This window comes from Miscanthus floridulus, unplaced genomic scaffold, assembly GCF_019320115.1.
Source record: "Miscanthus floridulus cultivar M001 unplaced genomic scaffold, ASM1932011v1 os_1913, whole genome shotgun sequence".
NCBI lineage: Eukaryota > Viridiplantae > Streptophyta > Magnoliopsida > Poales > Poaceae > Miscanthus > Miscanthus floridulus.
In genome coordinates this window covers 57-15,000 of record NW_027097980.1, presented here as the reverse complement: position 1 = coordinate 15,000, position 14,944 = coordinate 57, and positions in this window count along the sequence as shown.

The window sequence follows — 14,944 nt, the reverse complement described above, 5'->3', positions numbered from 1 at the left end:
TAACCATCAACGGGCCAGCGCCCACAGAAGCAAGCCAACATAGGCTGCCGGCCGGCCAGGGAGGCCGCGCATAACCGAAACCGTTCCAACAACAAGCTACACACCCACGGCAGCCAGCTGCCCACAGCAGCACGCCATAGAAGCATGCCACCGTAAGCTGCCTGTAACACCCCCGGTGTTTATCACCAGTTAAGCAATGGGTTTGAGCTCAAACATGACATGTCAAGTGGTAATCAAGGTGTCAAGATCCAATCTACATGATGGAGCTTCAACTTAAACTTGGGCCACACACAACTGCTTACATATGGACCCTTGTTAAGATTATGCAAGAGTAATTCTAAGCATGCTTCTTCCATGTACATTACATCCACATGCATCCATCTAGACCCGTGGAAAAGTTTCATGAAGTTTGGAATCAAAAAGTCACATGAAATGATAAGTCATATCTTTGCATGAATTGCTTTATCAAGTGACTGGAAACATATGAAGTCAACCAAACCTTGTAACCTTGCTCAAACAACTCTAATTGAACTCTACAACAAAAGTTATGAAGGGTTCGTGTTGAGCGAAGGTGGAGAAAATGTCCGAAAATAATGGAAACCCTATATTTTGTAGCAGAAAGGACTTTGCGTTGACCAAGAAATAAAGTTGACTTCTGGACCAGATATGAGGTTTGACCAAAAATGAAAGTTGAAGAAAAGTTTGAGTATAACAAACTTTGTTAAAGGACCAAGTCATGATTTAGCTTCGAAATAGATCAAAACAGTGCTCAAAGTATAATAGAAAAAAAGCTGAAATCAACCCGACCGTGGTTGCAGTCCGGATTTCACCGACATCGACATTGACATCCCGCGTTCTCGAAATTTTGCTAAGCAACTTGAGTTGGTCCAAAAATAAAAGTTGAAGGTTATATTATGGAGAGGAGCATGCAAAAAGTTGCACTGAGTTTGACCGAGTTTCGACCTTCGAAAGCGTGTTTCCGTGATCGCTGTTAACATATTGACACTATCATTTTGGAGCTTAATTATCCGCTGTTACATAGCTCAAATGGCCGGGCACCTTAAATAGAAATTGTAGAGCATTATGTGGGCTGCAACTTTGCTTTTGGGCCCATGTCCAAATTTGGCCTGCAAATGGCCCAAATCGGCTCCCCACGCTGATCGCTTTGCTGCCCGCCACGTGCTCGGTAGAATTCCTCAAAGGGCGGCGCGTGTCCAGTGCGTGGCAGCCATGCGGGAGCTCGCCTCCACCATTGCCGCGCGCCGCTGCTGTGTGCCCTACCACAATCGCGCTCCTGCTCCTCCATAATCGCGCGCCCGAGCTCCCTCTGGCACACTCGCTCGCTCTCCCCGCCTGCGCCTGAGCGCGGACGCCGAGCACCGCCATGGCCGTTCACCTCCCTGCCGCCGTCGCTCGCCATGGCCGGAGCCATGCCTGCCACCGACGCTCCTTCTCCTTCAAGCCTCCTCTGCTATGGCCGCTAGCCCCACCGCCTTCCTTTCCCAGCTCCTCTTCTGGCCGGCGAACTCGCTATGCCGCCACCGCGTTCTGCTGCTCGGCTTCTGGCCGCCGGCGCCACGGTCATGCATGGCCAGGCCTCTGTAGGCCTCCACGAATGAGCCAAGCCCTATGCGTGTGAGCGCGGGCCAGGGCTTGCCACCTCCCTGCTGCTCGCTACCGGCGACTGCCGTGCCGCCAGAAATCGACGAAGCCGACGTCCTCTGCTGCGACTCCGTGAAGAAGGAAGAGAAGGACCAACGTGTAAATAGAAACAAGTATGAAGGTTCCCGTTGTAAAACAGCTAGAGACAACAGTTTACCTTCATGGGCTTGTTTGATTCGTGAAAAGTTTAGGGTTCCCGACGTAAAAGATTTTTCCTTTTATCTTTTCCTTTTATGCATATTCTGTGCTAAACTTTGGAAAAATCGTAATAATTAATAGAAAAATCGTAAAATAGTAAATGAGGACTTTTTGGAATCCTTGCAAAATTTTCTATGCATTAGATCTATAATATTACAGGTTTTAGTTTAAAGGTTTAGCTGTAAAAATAGGTTTATGCAGTTAGGTTTTTAATGCTAGTTGTATTTGTCTTTTTCATAACTGTAGTTATTTTGCTCAAATAAATGTGAAATTTTTATGGAGTGCTCATAAGGTGATTTTTGTTGTCTGGTAAAAATTTCAGAAGTGTAGGATTTATATTTTAAGAGTTATAAAAATAACAAATGTACTGTATTGCTTTGCTCCTATTCGGAATAGTCCTGCATGTTTGAATTAATTGGCTTAGTTAAGTTATGAATCATGACTTCATGATGTTACATGAGTTGTAGTACTTTTACTAAGCTTTTCAAAAAGCTAAATATCATGATTTTTGGTTAAGTAGATCTTGAGTTATACTTGCTTAAATATCAGTGGCTGTTTCTGCCCAAACTCTGACAGGGTTACTTTGTTGGTAGTGTGGGGCCTTCTTAATAGTAGAATTAGCTTTAGGTGTTTACAACAAAGTTGTTTAGAATTTGCTAAGCTTTCTAAAAAGTCTAGAACCATATTTATTGGACATACATAACTCCATTTATAGCTGTTTAAAGTGGCATGTCAGTTTCTGTCTATGTTTTGGACAGAACTGCAATTATTGGATTAATTGACCCTTCTAACTGTAGAATCATCTTAATATGAGAATAAGAAAGTTGTAGGTAACTTCCTAAGCTTTTCAAAAAGTTATGGTTCATGTTTGTTGGAGGTCTAGAACTCCAGTTATGCTTCTCTGAAGTTTCTATCCGTTTTCTATACCACTGCTGTTGGGCTGGATTTGCAGTTTTGCTTGTGCAATTATTTTCGTGGTGTAAATGATGTTTGCTATGGAGGTAGTGAATACAAAAGTTGTAGCAAATTTCATAATATTGCTTGTGTTCAAATTGTAAGACCATAGGCCTGATAGTTTAGGAGTTACATGACTTTTAAGTCCTCTATCAAGTTTTGATTTTATTCTGAGCAGATCTGAAAGATGCTAGTGTTTGATCTAGTTAGGATTTGAATAAGTTTTTGGTGATAATAACAAAGTTGTAGATAATTCATGTATCTAGATTCTGTTAAAATTTGGTGGTATTTGGCCAAGTAGTTTGTGAGTTATGCCTGTTTAAAGTTGAGTTACAGAATTGATTACTCTCTGTCTTGTTTAGACCAGTTTCTGTAAATGTGTATATTTGACTTAGTTAACTTGAGAATCATGCTAAGATGATTAAATATGAATTGTAGATAATGTCATAAGCTTTCCAGAATGTCTTCTTGCAAGTCATTTGGATTTGTGTAACTCCAGTTATAGCTAAATCTTGTAGCTGCTATTTGCATGTCCAGAAATTGACAGATTCCCATTTTTGTTGTTTGCTTGTATATTGCTAAGTGTGGCTCATACCTTTGATGATGGTTGAGTTAGAGTACCTGAGATCTTAGGAAACTTGTGTCATGCTTGGTGTTGTCATCTTCTTTGCTATCGTGACATGGTAAATTGTGCGATATTTATAGTAAGCAATGCGAAGTGCTTGTGCATGTTAACGTAACCTTGTGCTTGTCTTACTGCCTGCGATGCATTGTCTATTGCACTTCCATGTATTCATGCACATGCATCTTGCATCTCATTTAGGTACGCTAGATGAACCACGTGAAGGATGTGATGTGGAGTCAAACCCGAAGACGGTGTTTGGTGGATCTATCCCGAAGATGGAAGGACTAAGCAAGTGCTAAGACCGGAGATGTCACCAAGTCAGTGCAAGCTAACTGAACTGACTTGTGTCGGATCCCAGGCAAGCCCCGGAGCATTTTAAGTCTCCTAGTATTTTACAAATGATTACTTAAGTACTTATGATTGATGCATTAGGTTATAAGAGTTGAATGAAACCACTTGATGCATGTACATTCCTTGTCCAGAAATTACCCCTTTAACCGGTATAGGTCCAGGATCGAATATATGCTTAGCCATGCTTAGACCGGTAGAAGTCGGGTGATTTTCTGTCACCTGCGAGATATAGGTGGATATCGGAGCACGGTTGGTTATAATTGTTATCGTGGAACAGAACCATGAAGTAAATGTAAATCGAGACCGGACGGGAAGTCGATAGAGAAGCAACAAGACATGGAGGTCTTGGGTGTGGATTTATCCCCGTCTGTGTCGATTAAGGACCGTACCATTGTTGGCGCTTCTGACAAGATTGAACGCATGCCTCTCACTTAGCTGGCCGGATAACTCGTTCCGACCGCGAAGCCGAGTAATTCAACTCAGGCCGGGAACCGTTCTGTTGTGCGCTCCTTCCGAGGAACGATCAGACTGAGCCCAAGGGCAGGCTGGGCCTGAGCATCCTGGCATCTGGTGTTCCAGATTGTGCGGCGCGGTACGGACCCGCGAAATGTGTACCTGAGTTGTACCAAAGGTTACCTAAGGTGACCGTTGATCTAGTCTGCCTGGGTTTGTGTTAGGAATAAATTCCCAGCTGGTTGAAATCGATTCGAATCGCCGTCTCTCCCGGATAGTGAGAAACTTGGCTAGTCCCAACATCGTAGTAATTGTATTATGGAAGATGATGGTTCGGATAAATATGGAATTACTACACCTGCTATGGTTACTATTGTATGCTCTTAAAAGGATATACCACATGTTTGGCACAGGATAGTTGCTAATCTAGAGATGGATAGTTCTAATTAACTTAATGACAGAATTATAATTGTATAATTGAGTTAATCGCTTTTTATGCAAAATGTTGTCAAGCTACCTCCACTTATAAAGCCTTGCATACTCCTTGGAGTCAATTTTATTTCTGGTTTATGATGGGTAAGTCTAGCTGAGTACATTCGAGTACTCAGGGTTTATCCCACCATGTTGCAGGTAAGGTTTGACCTGCTGAGGATGGTGGCTAACCACCGGTGGGCTCGGTGACTCTATATTCACTTCTCATCTATATGCTTTTATCTGAGGATGTCACTTATGCTAGCAATGTATTTGGAACTCATATTAATGAAATCCTTCGAAAGCAATGTTGTTTTCACTAATCGATTTTGAAATCCAAACTTGTTTTATTATTTATGAACCTATTTGTAATATTCTTTCCGCTGCAACTCTGCGTATGTGATGTGTATTTGCTTAATCACGCGATCTTGGTTGTGATGTTGATTTACCGAGGTCCTGCGTGACACTCGGCGGACTACCGGGTTTATATAAGTGAGAGTATGCGCGTGTCAACGTGTTAAGCGGGGACAGCCATACTTGATCTTGTATAAATTGGGCGGTTCTGTCACAGCTGGTATCAGAGCGAGATTAAGCATAATACTATCATGTACATAGTTTTAAAAGCCAAGTTTTGGTTTTAAAAAGCCTATTTTAACTAAAACTTTAGCTACAGGCAAATTTGTCAAAACTTATTCGCAAAACTATGCTAGTGACATCCTCCTTTATGCCCAGTTAAGGACTATTAGGTGGCTATCTAAGTACTAACTGTGGGGGTTTACTTCTTGCAAATTTCACTTTCGTCGTCCATACGGCGTGCTATTGTATGGATGCCGTTCACTTGAATGGTAATGTATGGATCAATTGCCTCTATGCCCAGGTAAGTGTGAGTTGTGAGAGCATGACCGTCCAACTATCGATCTAGGGAAGAGTTAGCTATGGTTACTGGAATATTTACATGTTACACACATGTATATATGAAGGTACTTAATTGCGGGTATATTTATCGGGTAGCTATGGATATCAAAGTATATACATCTGGGGATGTGTATATGGAGAGTATCTTAGTTTACCGCTTTCATTGTGTGCTTATTTATCTCTTGTGGGGATGGGCTGCAATGAGTTTGCCTGCAGGTATGCTAACCACGAATGCGTAGATTGAATGTAGCTGACGACTAGCTATATATATCGAGAGAGTACGTGTTATGCCACCGACATAGAACGTGATTGCCGCCTTAGGCTGGCAATTTTGTGAGGACGAGTAGGACGAGCATGCATCATGATTGTGCTTGTGCATAAATATGCTTCCCTCATCTTGTTCTAATACTAAGTAACTTGTGATCAATGTGATGTTACTATCTTCCCTGTGTGAGGATAGACAAAATGTCTTGTTCCATGCCGCTTGAATAGCTGTGCTTGAAGATAGTGGGTGATTAGCTTTGCCTTGTATGTTTGCTTCCAAAGGAAATAGATGACAAAGTTAATAGTTAGCAAAAGGTTCATCCCTTTGAAAACTAAATTGCTAAATGTAAGTAAAACTTGTTTTGTAGAGATATCCACCTACTCTGTAAAAAGGAAATAAAGGATAACAGTACCTTACTACCATGTTCGCATAATATGTGTAGTAGTGTTGCTATAGGTGACTGCTTATTATGAACGAACCTTGTGCTTAGTAATAGTCATTTAAGCTAATTGGATTGAGTGTTTCAAAAGGCGTGTTTAAGGCCAGGATGTAGGTGTGGATGCTCGTAATCTAGGTAGTGCCGTAGCTGTCACTCCTTTTGTCCTCGGAGCGCATATGAGTGTTGAAGAGCGCTATCCTAGAACGGCGTCTAAGTTTTGATAATTTCTTGGTTGTCGTCTCCCATTTAAGTTCTCTTTTAGGAGCCTGAGCCGGTACACGTGATTGCTAGCCATTGAACGTTGCGCTACGAAGATCTTTATCCATGCCTTTGCTTGACCTTAGGCCCAAGTTTAGTTCCCTTGAACGCTTGCATGTGTCGTGGTTGTCCCACTCTTGTGTGGAAGGACCTTGCTCCGAAATCCTTGTTGGACTTCATTGCTCCTTCTCCTACTAATGATCTGGTGCAACGCTAATCGCTACCTACCCTGGCTTGGAACCTTTTCCTCGTAGATCCTATCATTACCTTATCAACTGAATCTCTAGTCAGTGTACTGTCTCTGTCCCCCGAATCTCGTTTGTTTTGTTTCCAAATTTTTTTTAGTCTCTGTATGTTCATCAGTCTTGATCTCATGTTGCTGCTCAGCAAGACCAAATCTCAGGTTAATCATTATCTGGTGATCACCTTGGTGGACACAAGGCGTATATGGAAATTAAGCAAGAGTCCCCTGCTCAATGGTCTTTAGCAATTAGGCTATGTTCTCTTGCGCTGTGTTTTGATCTTCAGATCACTTCCTTGTTGACTCCTAACCTTGTGACTACCTTTGTTGCTATCCCTCCTTCTCATTGTGCTTGCTCTTATGCAACCAAATTTGTGCTACGTGAGAATGCTTGTGGGTTGTATGTTCAGTAATGGTGCCACGATTAGCGATCTATGGTGCCGCGACGAAACTGAGGGCATCCTGTGGACTGCAGCCACAAGGTTGTGCTGCTCGGCACGCGCTGGTATTGAGGGTTCTAGTCATGATCCAATGCAGAACTGCACCGATGTGTTATTTTCACGTGAGCTCTTCCTTGGTTATCTCTCCGTAGCGTGGTAGAAGATTTGTATGTTGAATCAAATGCAATTGGACTCCCTTTTGAAGTCGTCCAATGGTTAACCTTTGAAGAACAGGTCACTAACAGGAACATAAACAGATTGCAAGAGGTGGTAGACAAGCGACTCTACTCGACGTGACTGTCCCAGTAATGACGTCAGTCATCTAGTGAGCAACTTATGTCATTTTCGTTAGATTAGAAAGGTGCACCACACTTAAGGTTGAACAAGTTATTAGTCAGATGATAAAGGGACCAATGTATTATGTGTTGTAATAGGTCACCTAGTATATATGAGTTCCTATCCAAGTTCTCAATCTTGAGGTGCATAAGGATCACGTAGACGAACCGACCTTCTTTGGTGTGACCCCTTTCTGCTGACTTCAATGGCGACCATCTGTATGCTTCGACCACAATTTTTATTATTAGGAGTGAAGATTTGGAACCTTTTTCGTGTTGAGGGACAACTGATTAGTTACCAGTGGGAAAGTTAGTCTTCAGTTAGGTAACGACTAGTTGGTAACTATGAAGACCAGATCTCACAGAATGATGTTGATCAAGGAAACAGCAAACCTAGCCCTGCAATACAAGTGCTACTTCTTCTCCAAATGTGCTATCAAGTCAATTCCGTCTTGGACAATCACGTATATAGCGCAAGATGTTGTATCAGCTAAGTAAAGAACTAGAGAAAGCATATCCCTAGTTTCGATCAGCATCATTGTGCCCCTAGGTACCACAAACGGATTTGTCCCAGGCTCTATTGGATGAAGTACGCAGGACCGTGCTATCTTGGATTCCTCCCAATGTAAAAATGCTTTATGGATGCCAATGAAGAAAATTCTTCAGACAGCAGCTTACGACGAAGTGCAAGTATCAAAAAGTGTCTTGACCCAATTAGCCTCTCTAATACTCCAAACTTATGTAGCCTAAGGCTATCACTGATATTGGTAAATGAAGGACATGCTTCTCTTCCCTTAAAGGCCTTTCGCATCGAATCTTGGGGCGAGATTCCTATAAGGGGGAGGGCTGTAACACCCCCGGTGTTTATCACCAGTTAAGCAATGGGTTTGAGCTCAAACATGACATGTCAAGTGGTAATCAAGGTGTCAAGATCCAATCTACATGATGGAGCTTCAACTTAAACTTGGGCCACACACAACTGCTTACATATGGACCCTTGTTAAGATTATGCAAGAGTAATTCTAAGCATGCTTCTTCCATGTACATTACATCCACATGCATCCATCTAGACCTGTGGAAAAGTTTCATGAAGTTTGGAATCAAAAAGTCACATGAAATGATAAGTCATATCTTTGCATGAATTGCTTTATCAAGTGACTGGAAACATATGAAGTCAACCAAACCTTGTAACCTTGCTCAAACAACTCTAATTGAACTCTACAACAAAAGTTATGAAGGGTTCGTGTTGAGCGAAGGTGGAGAAAATGTCCGAAAATAATGGAAACCCTATATTTTGTAGTAGAAAGGACTTTGCATTGACCAAGAAATAAAGTTGACTTCTGGACCAGATATGAGGTTTGACCAAAAATGAAAGTTGAAGAAAAGTTTGAGTATAACAAACTTTGTTAAAGGACCAAGTCATGATTTAGCTTCGAAATAGATCAAAACAGTGCTCAAAGTATAATAGAAAAAAAGCTGAAATCAACCCGACCGTGGTTGCAGTCCGGATTTCACCGACATCGACATTGACATCCCGCGTTCTCCAAATTTTGCTAAGCAACTTGAGTTGGTCCAAAAATAAAAGTTGAAGGTTATATTATGGAGAGGAGCATGCAAAAAGTTGCACTGAGTTTGACCGAGTTTCGACCTTCGAAAGCGTGTTTCCGTGATCGCTGTTAACATATTGACACCATCATTTTGGAGCTTAATTATCTGCTGTTACATAGCTCAAATGGCCGGGCACCTTAAATAGAAATTGTAGAGCATTATGTGGGCTGCAACTTTGCTTTTGGGCCCATGTCCAAATTTGGCCTGCAAATGGCCCAAATCGGCTCCCCACGCTGATCGCTTTGCTGCCCGCCACGTGCTCGGTAGAATTCCTCAAAGGGCGGCGCGTGTCCAATGCGTGGCAGCCATGCGGGAGCTCGCCTCCACCATTGCCGCGCGCCGCTGCTGTGTGCCCTGCCACTGTCACGCTCTTGCTCCTCCATAATCGCGCGCCCGAGCTTCCTCTGGCACACTCGCTCGCTCTCCCCGCCTGCGCCTGAGCGCGGACGCCGAGCACCGCCATGGCCGTTCACCTCCCTGCCGCCGTCGCTCGCCATGGCCGGAGCCATGCCTGCCACCGGCGCTCCTTCTCCTTCAAGCCTCCTCTGCTATGGCCGCTAGCCCCACCGCCTTCCTTTCCCAGCTCCTCTTCTGGCCGGCGAACTCGCTATGCCGCCACCGCGTTCTGCTGCTCGGCTTCTGGCCGCCGGCGCCGCGGTCATGCATGGCCAGGCCTCTGTAGGCCTCCATGAATGAGCCAAGCCCTATGCGTGTGAGCGCGGGCCAGGGCTTGCCACCTCCCTGCTGCTCGCTACCGGCGACTGCTGTGCCGCCAGAAATCGACGAAGCCGACGTCCTCTGCTGCGACTCCGTGAAGAAGGAAGAGAAGGACCAACGTGTAAATAGAAACAAGTATGAAGGTTCCCGTTGTAAAACAGCTAGAGACAACAGTTTACCTTCATGGGCTTGTTTGATTCGTGAAAAGTTTAGGGTTCCCGACGTAAAAGATTTTTCCTTTTATCTTTTCCTTTTATGCATATTCTGTGCTAAACTTTGGAAAAATCGTAATAATTAATAGAAAAATCGTAAAATAGTAAATGAGGACTTTTTGGAATCCTTGCAAAATTTTCTATGCATTAGATCTATAATATTACAGGTTTTAGTTTAAAGGTTTAGCTGTAAAAATAGGTTTATGCAGTTAGGTTTTTAATGCTAGTTGTATTTGTCTTTTTCATAACTGTAGTTATTTTGCTCAAATAAATGTGAAATTTTTATGGAGTGCTCATAAGGTGATTTTTGTTGTCTGGTAAAAATTTCAGAAGTGTAGGATTTATATTTTAAGAGTTATAAAAATAACAAATGTACTGTATTGCTTTGCTCCTATTCGGAATAGTCCTGCATGTTTGAATTAATTGGCTTAGTTAAGTTATGAATCATGACTTCATGATGTTACATGAGTTGTAGTACTTTTATTAAGATTTTCAAAAAGCTAAATATCATGATTTTTGGTTAAGTAGATCTTGAGTTATACTTGCTTAAATATCAGTGGCTGTTTCTGCCCAAACTCTGACAGGGTTACCTTGTTGGTAGTGTGGGGCCTTCTTAATAGTAGAATTAGCTTTAGGTGTTTACAACAAAGTTGTTTAGAATTTGCTAAGCTTTCTAAAAAGTCTAGAACCATATTTATTGGACATACATAACTCCATTTATAGCTGTTTAAAGTGGCATGTCAGTTTCTGTCTATGTTTTGGACAGAACTGCAATTATTGGATTAATTGACCCTTCTAACTGTAGAATCATCTTAATATGAGAATAAGAAAGTTGTAGGTAACTTCCTAAGCTTTTCAAAAAGTTATGGTTCATGTTTGTTGGAGGTCTAGAACTCCAGTTATGCTTCTCTGAAGTTTCTATCCGTTTTCTATACCACTGCTGTTGGGCTGGATTTGCAGTTTTGCTTGTGCAATTATTTTCGTGGTGTAAATGATGTTTGCTATGGAGGTAGTGAATACAAAAGTTGTAGAAAATTTCATAATATTGCTTGTGTTCAAATTGTAAGACCATAGGCCTGATAGTTTAGGAGTTACATGACTTTTAAGTCCTCTATCAAGTTTTGATTTTATTCTGAGCAGATCTGAAAGATGCTAGTGTTTGATCTAGTTAGGATTTGAATAAGTTTTTGGTGATAATAACAAAGTTGTAGATAATTCATGTATCTAGACTCTGTTAAAATTTGGTGGTATTTGGCCAAGTAGTTTGTGAGTTATGCCTGTTTAAAGTTGAGTTATAGAATTGATTACTCTCTGTCTTGTTTAGACCAGTTTCTGTAAATGTGTATATTTGACTTAGTTAACTTGAGAATCATGCTAAGATGATTAAATATGAATTGTAGATAATGTCATAAGCTTTCCAGAATGTCTTCTTGCAAGTCATTTGGATTTGTGTAACTCCAGTTATAGCTAAATCTTGTAGCTGCTATTTGCATGTCCAGAAATTGACAGATTCCCATTTTTGTTGTTTGCTTGTATATTGCTAAGTGTGGCTCATACCTTTGATGATGGTTGAGTTAGAGTACCTGAGATCTTGGGAAACTTGTGTCATGCTTGGTGTTGTCATCTTCTTTGCTATCGTGACATGGTAAATTGTGCGATATTTATAGTAAGCAATGCGAAGTGCTTGTGCATGTTAACGTAACCTTGTGCTTGTCTTACTGCCTGCGATGCATTGTCTATTGCACTTCCATGTATTCATACACATGCATCTTGCATCTCATTTAGGTACGCTAGATGAACCACGTGAAGGATGTGATGTGGAGTCAAACCCGAAGACGGTGTTTGGTGGATCTATCCCGAAGATGGAAGGACTAAGCAAGTGCTAAGACCGGAGATGTCACCAAGTCGGTGCAAGCTAACTGAACTGACTTGTGTCGGATCCTAGGCAAGCCCCGGAGCATTTTAAGTCTCCTAGTATTTTACAAATGGTTACTTAAGTACTTATGATTGATGCATTAGGTTATAAGAGTTGAATGAAACCACTTGATGCATGTACATTCCTTGTCCAGAAATTACCCCTTTAACCGGTATAGGTCCAGGATCGAATATATGCTTAGCCATGCTTAGACCGGTAGAAGTCGGGTGATTTTCTGTCACCTGCGAGATATAGGTGGATATCAGAGCACGGTTGGTTATAATTGTTATCGTGGAACAGAACCATGAAGTAAATGTAAATCGAGACCGGACGGGAAGTCGATAGAGAAGCAACAAGACATGGAGGTCTTGGGTGTGGATTTATCCCCGTCTGTGTCGATTAAGGACCGTACCGTTGTTGGCGCTTCTGACAAGATTGAATGCATGCCTCTCACTTAGCTGGCCGGATAACTCGTTCCGACCGCGAAGCCGAGTAATTCAACTCAGGCCGGGAACCGTTCTGTTGTGCGCTCCTTCCGGGGAACGATCAGACTAAGCCGAAGGGCAGGCTTGGCCTAAGCATCCTGGCATCTGGTGTTCCAGATTGTGCGGCGTGGTACGGACCCGCGAAATGTGTACCTGAGTTGTACCAAAGGTTACCTAAGGTGACCGTTGATCTAGTCTGCCTGGGTTTGTGTTAGGAATAAATTCCCAGCTGGTTGAAATCGATTCGAATCGCCGTCTCTCCCGGATAGTGAGAAACTTGGCTAGTCCCAACATCGTAGTAATTGTATTATGGAAGATGATGGTTCGGATAAATATGGAATTACTACACCTGCTATGGTTACTATTGTATGCTCTTAAAAGGATATACCACATGTTTGGCACAGGATAGTTGCTAATCTAGAGATGGATAGTTCTAATTAACTTAATGACAGAATTATAATTGTATAATTGAGTTAATCGCTTTTTATGCAAAATGTTGTCAAGCTACCTCCACTTATAAAGCCTTGCATACTCCTTGGAGTCAATTTTATTTCTGGTTTATGACGGGTAAGTCTAGCTGAGTACATTCGAGTACTCAGGGTTTATCCCACCATGTTGCAGGTAAGGTTTGACCTGCTGAGGATGGTGGCTAACCACCGGTGGGCTCGGTGACTCTATATTCACTTCTCATCTATATGCTTTTATCTGAGGATGTCACTTATGCTAGCAATGTATTTGGAACTCATATTAATGAAATCCTTCGAAAGCAATGTTGTTTTCACTAATCGATTTTGAAATCCAAACTTGTTTTATTATTTATGAACCTATTTGTAATATTCTTTCCGCTGCAACTCTGCGTATGTGATGTGTATTTGCTTAATCACGCGATCTTGGTTGTGATGTTGATTTACCGAGGTCCTGCGTGACACTCGGCGGACTACCGGGTTTATATAAGTGAGAGTATGCGCGTGTCAATGTGTTAAGCGGGGACAGCCATACTTGATCTTGTATAAATTGGGTGGTTCTGTCACACTGCCGGCCGACAAGGGAGGCCGCGAGTCACCAAAATAGTTCCAACAACACGCTGGCCACCCAAGCCAGCTAGCTGCCCACCAAAACTTCTACCACTTTAGTCCAATAGCGTGCCACCACTAATGGCCGCATGCTGGCCAGCCGGGCAGCCAGCAGCCCGCTGTAGCCAGCCGAAGCTAGCCACGGTAGGCCGCCAGCCGACCACGGGCGCTGGGGGCGTGACCGACATTCGGTGGAGCCTCATTAGCGGGTCATCGAGACACTACTGGTTTCAAAGCATTTTACCCGAGGCCTCAGGCAACCGGACATCACCCCCTAATGTGCCAGAGGGCCAAACCCACTACTAGGAGGTTCTATCAGTTTTCTGTATGGTTCCTTCTAGTGTTTTGGAGGACCTTAGGACATCCATGTGATACATAGTTTTGCAAAGGTTTTTGGCAAGACACGTAGGTTTCCGCCGAGGAGGCGCACGGCATTCGTTGTTTTCCGTGGATGGACCGGCCCCGTGGGCCAACCCCCGGTGGGACCGGGTCCCGAGAAGGCCATCGTTTGTCCCGACGTCATCTTGTCCTTCTCCCATGACCTCGTGAGGCATATCCATCACGCACGGTCTGAGTCCTAGCCGTTCGTCGCCATCCATCCAACCAACCGCGCATACACGCACGCAAGTCCATCCGACCACGTGGTCGTGTGTACGGTGGGTGAACAGCTGGTGGACCGGGTATGCACGCCCAAGGTCCATCCGACCGCGCACACACGCTTACACGCAAGTCCATCCGACCGTGCACACACGCTTACACGCAAGTCCATCCGACCGCGCACATGCAAAAAAAAAGGTCCATCCGACCGCGCATACACGCTTAGCCCCTGTGGTGTACGGTGCGGTGGCACTTAAGTCGTGTGTGCGCCCCGTAGCCCGAGCGCGGACCGGGTTGCTGAACCGATGTCGCTCGGGCGAGCTGCTGTTTTTGCCCAAGCCGCACATCCGTCACGCATACGAAACCCGGCTTTCCTGGGGACTTGGGCTGCTCACGGACGCCTCGGCCGAACTGCTGTTTTTGGCCCAGGACGCCTTGGGCGAACTGCTGTTTTTGACCCGGGGACTTGGGTCGGCCACGGTCACGCGGACTCCCAGCCTGACTTCATCCCGCGAGAGTGGAGGGGGAGGGACGAATCCATGCGACGCGGGGCTAGATCTCAGTGGATCGTGGCAGCAAGGCCACTCTGCCACTTACAATGCCCCGTCGCATTTTAAGTCATCTACAAAGGATTCAGCCCGCCGCCCGTTGGGAAGGGAGCTTCGAGGCGGCCCGCCGTGGCGTGTCGGCCGGGCGGGCTGGGCCAATGGCACGGGCCCTTGGGGCACGA